This window comes from Myotis myotis, unplaced genomic scaffold (assembly GCF_014108235.1).
Source record: "Myotis myotis isolate mMyoMyo1 unplaced genomic scaffold, mMyoMyo1.p scaffold_m19_p_8, whole genome shotgun sequence".
NCBI lineage: Eukaryota > Metazoa > Chordata > Mammalia > Chiroptera > Vespertilionidae > Myotis > Myotis myotis.
In genome coordinates, this window is record NW_023416390.1 from 42389683 (window position 1) to 42395311 (window position 5629).

Here is a 5629-nt window from a genome sequence, read left to right on the forward strand (position 1 = left end):
CATTAAAATTAAACACTAATATTCGATTTTATAATTTAAAGATATTGCTACCCAAATACAGTACATTACATTATTGTAGTTGTAAACGATTCATAATGTATTATTTTTGTGACAGTTACAGTTACTTTGCAATAAATACTAAAACTCTAGTGCAAATTTAATTTAATTTTACAACTATTAGTTCAATTTTTTCCTATTGTACTTTATGAGATAAAATTGATTAATTTGTTTTGAAATTTAGATCTTAAAATCTGCCTGCAACCAAAATGAGTAGGTCTGGGGCTTGGAGTGAGTTTGCCTGCATTCTTGACCTTGTGCTGAGAGTCATGGGGGAGAATATGTTCTCTTTTTAATAGCTGCTTTACAATTTTGGAGACATTGCCAGGCTTTTACATGCACTAATCGTAGTTGCCCCCATGTACCTTAAATAAAGCCAATCCAATAAATTTAGGATTGTGGTTGAGAAATAAATGTCATGTCAGTAACCTTCAAGCAGATATCAGAAGAAGGAGTATGTGATTGTTTAGTCCAAAAATTAAGCTTCGTGTTTTTAATTGGTGTCATATCCTGTCCTCAGTCTATAGTGCTTAAATCAAAGGCGATCACATTAACCTGGAAAGGAAACATCGTAATAGCTCCTTTCATCCCCTGGCTCAAATGTTTTTATGCTCAACCCTAATTTTTGTTAAAACACTTGCAGGCAAAGACAACAGGAAACAGTAAACATGGCAACACCATGAAAATAATTTTCTGATGCACTATTTCTCTCCGTGTTCAAAGAGTGAGCGGTACAGGCTGCAGAGGAAGCTGCTGTATCATTAAACCCAATGCCGATGCAACAGCCGCCCTTCCAGCAAAATGGATACCCCTCTCCGTTTCATAAATCTCGTTTCCAACCAGACTAAAGCCAGGATTGACTGGTTCTCACATCAATGGCCTGAAACTGGAGTATCACAGCAGTCTGTTCAAAGGGAATCAGGAGTATCCAACAACTTCAGGGGCAGGGATGCGATTATAACTGACAGCCAGACGCCTGGCCTGGCCGCTCTAACACCCAACAAGACTGCAGAGTGTCTTGAGACCTCTGCTTCGAAACAGCGAGTCCCAGTGAATGATAGACAGATAAACAACACCACCACCATCATCAACACAAACCGAAAAGGTTCCTGTGACTGATCAAGATTTCAGATGTCAAGAGTTGCCAATGGCTCCCCCTTCTTCTCCCTCCCACCCACTACCCCCTTTCCCAAACAAAAAGCTTGTTAGTGGTTGAGGGCCCAGCAGGAAATGTTTTTACACCCAGTGCCAAATGCCAATTCTTCACTGAAGTCTTTAATATGTTTAAATGTTTAGATTACTGGAGCAAAAGGGATTCCAATAGAAACTACATGTGGAATATGGAGATTTAATAATTTGGTTAAGTGTATGTTACATTGATCGGACTTCCCCCTCAATTAAGGATTACCTTAAAGGAGCACATTAAAATTCAGAGAGAAAGGGAGTTTGTTTTAATTATAACTTAAGCAATAACCAGCATGAAACAGTTTGGTCCTTAAATATATGGTTTGGGGTTGGGGAAATATGTGTAAATTCTCTTAATAGACTATGTAACATTTCTAAATGTAACATTTCTAAATGTAACATTTCTTAACCCATTTAGATACATATATACATATTTCTTCATTTTCACAGATTCTTTGTCGTATTGTTTTGAAATATTTTTCATAACTCCATTTGACATGCATTTATGAATCATAAACTATACAAATATCAAGCCATTCTAATTCAAGTATGGATAAAGGATTCTGGGGGAAATATTAAGTAAAATTGTCTTATTTTATAAATGGTTTGAATGTTTAATTAACTTTACGGTATTAAATATTTGCAAAAATAATAGAACAATAATCAATATTATATGTATTCTTTTAGAGAGTATCAGTGGATTTTCAGTGCCATGGACTATTCTGCAGTTTTCATACTGTCTTTTAGAGTAACTAAAAATGATGTATTTTCTAGCAAATTCCTTTTTATGAAGTTTTTACAAAGGGGTTTGGATTTACTATTTCCCATTCATTTTTGTTTTGTGACATTCTTCCCTGGGGCTCTGGTGCACACTCTTGTAGTCATCGGTCCCAAACCCATTTTGAGGACTCAGCTTTCTTAACAAAAATATCAAAACCAGAGGCCTCTCAGAGTCCCTGCTCTGAGCAGGAGGCCCCTCTGCACAGCCAGCCCGCCAGCGTCTGGACCTCCATCAGGGACTTCTTCATGCGGCTACACAGCAGTTCTCAAACAGAGAAGCATCTTGTGCCCTTTCCCGGAAACAAGGCTTCCAGAAAATACGCTGACCAAGAGGAAACAGCAGGGGCGAGAGAAGTGGCCGAAGCACTCGCAGCATCTTAACAAGCACTAATTAAATGTCTTGCTTAAAAAATATGGCTCAAGAAAGCCAAATACAATAACTTCTTACAGATGGTTTTAGGAACTAACAAGACCGGTAGGAAATGGTGCAGTCATTAAGATTAGTGTCCCCAAAGTCTCCTACGACCATTAGTGACTGGAGGTGCTGTGCACTTTAGGAAGAAATGATGAGAATCTGCCTGGAGTGAAGCTGTTTCTTACCCCTCATTTGTCTCTGAAGGGAACTTTGCATCTGCTTTAGTGTATTACATAGTCAATTATTGAAACAGCTAGTCAACTGAATATAAAAAGAGCATTAGCAGCCTTGAAATCTATTTTTCTGGCGGGCTACAAAAACATCCTGAAGAAGAACTGTGAACACCAAGAATGCAGGAACCGTGTTTTGTCATATCGATACCCCCCAGTTTCGATGTACAGTGAGCATTTGAAAACTGTTCATTCATTTATGGAGCAAGCATTCCGTCAGTGGTTACCCTATGCCTGACAGAGGCTGTTCCTGAGACTCAGTAGTCAAGCATACAGACAAGGCACCTAACATTGGGAACATAGACAGTACGTGAAGACACTTGTTGAAGAGGTGGATGGGTGAAAAAATAATGTTCAAAAAGTGTTTCTCTGACACAGATCTGATATTCCATTAGGATTACGACCCTGGAGCTGAACTCATTCAAAGAAAGATGGATCCAGGTCTCCAGATGAGATGGCTGAAGACAAATCCAGTGGCAGTGACTGGCCTCAGCCCAGGCCCGGAAGCAGGTGCTGCCATGGCAATCTGGGTTTCAAGGATGGAGCGGCTAGAGGTCAGAGAGGGTCCCAGGATCTTAGAACCTGTTCAGGGTTACTGTTAGCACTAACATTCTTGGTAGAATCTGAAGAAATGGTTCTGTTAATAAAGAAAAATATAGGCCTAATACTTAAAAAATTTTTTACCTTCAAAGTATAACTAAAATACTAAAAGGGGATGTATATGTCTGATTCTGTTATTAAGAAGCGATCTCATTTCCAGTTACTGGTATAATGCCCCCCAGGAAGGTATGTGGAGCTGGCCCAGACTACCTTCCACTCTGGCAGGCTTCTTGATCTTCTTGCTGTGTTTTCAATCCGATTCCCATTTGCCATGTATTCAACTGCTTAATACTAACAGCCTACACCTTGTCTGTATTCATGATGCACACTGGGGTCCCACAGCGAAAGAACTATTAGAACCAGTAAGACTCCAGGGAGGGACTGGAGATGTCACTCCTACTCTTTCCAGAGCAGTTGTCTGACCGCCTTGGGGACCAGCGGAGCATTGAGCTGGGGCTCTGTCACACAAGTGTCACGTAAAGCTGGTTGGTTGGAAACAATGGGTCAGGTTAGCCAGGCCATTGGTGAGGTGAAAGGGAAGGTAAAAATCCTGCCAACCTGAATGTTTGCCATAAGAGAACTAGTTAACTGTAATTTCCTTTCCAGGCTGGTTACTTTGCAGTATAATGAAAAGGAAATTTGGAATGATTTGGGGTGATAGGCTCGTGCCTGACCCCACAGATACACCTGTGGCATATCACTCCTGCTCATCACCACCACGTTCCAACCACCACCACCCTTCCCAGGAAATATCCTCATCAGAATCAATGGGAGAAAAGAAACTTCCTTTAGATGTGGTTTCTTTATTTCATACCTTCACTCAACAAACCTTCACTCAACAAACATTTACTAAGAAACTCTTCCATATCAGTTGGTAAATAGCTCCAAATCAGTTGGTGAAACTCTTCCATATCAGTTGTTGATGAGCAAGTTGGTCGGGGGAAAAAAGAGCTGCCAAAGGAGCTATTAAGGGGAAAAAACATTGCATTAGAGTATAATCTTCAGCCATAGGAGAGTCCAAAAGCTAAAGAAATCAAGGCTGTTTTTCCCCAGTGCCATGGGCTGGACCAAGTATTTTTAAAATATGTTTTTATTGATTTCAGAGATGAAGGGAGAGGAAAAGATAGAACATCAATGATGAGAGTCATCAATTGGCTGCCTCCTGCACACCCCCTACTGGGGGATCGAGCCCACAATCCAGGCATGGGTCCTGACCAGAAATTGAACTGTGCATGACCTTCTGGTTCACAGGTGGATGCTCAACCACTAAGCCACACTGGCTGGGCTGGACCGAGTATTTTTGGTAATGCAGCTGTGAAGATGATGAGCTGCTGATGGTGGTGGTGGCTGCCATTCACTTGGGGATCACTCCCTGTAAGGCTGCTCAATTCCTCATTCATTTTTTAAATTTAATCTCCACAGCCTGTTCAATAGGACTCATACCCATTTCAGAGATGAAGAAACGGAGGCTCGAAGAGGTTAAGTAACATCGAGTAAGTGGTGGAACGTGGAGTCCAACTTTGGTCATCTGCCTCCAAACCCCTGGGACTATACTGTCTCTCTCATATGGGCTAGTTGCTTATATTTGAGGCCATGTGTAGTCAAGCCAAAATCGAAGTGATTTTACTCACACATCTGCATGGTTGAATATTTTTGAAACCAGGTCTGGTTTCAAAATATGACAATGATCTTTTAAATGTATATTTAAATGTAACATTCACATATGTGGCTCAACTGTTAGCAATATTTTATGGGCTCTAGACATCATTTTTTTTTGTTGTTCTCTTTTACATCGGGCCTCTCCAAGAGGTGCTGCCAATGTAATATTTCAGATCCAAAAGGTTTTGCTCTTGAGGGCATTATGCTAAGTGAAAGAAGTCAGACAGAGAAAGACAAATACTGTATGATCTCACGAGTTTGTAGAATCTAAACACATCAAACTCATAAAAACAGATGTCAGAGCTGTGGTTGCCAGAGGCAGGGTTGGCAGGTGGAAGAATGAGGTGAAGATGGCCCAAAGGTACACCCCTGCAGTTGTAAGTTTCGGGGATGACTATAGTTAACAATACTGTGTTATATATTTGAAAGTTGCTAAGAGACTAGATCTTAAAAGTTCTCACCAAAAGGAAAAAATAGTGAGATGGTGAATGTTAACTGTTCTTACTGTGGTGATCATTTTGCAACATGTACATATATCAGATCATTATGTTGTAGACTTTAAACTTATGCAATGTTATACGGCAACTGAATCTTAATAAGACTTGGGGCTAGGTATTGCCCTTTCCTCTCCTAGACAGTACACTAGTCCCCAAAGCTGCCCCCATAGCAACGGTGGCAGTCAAGGAGCCCACACACATGATGT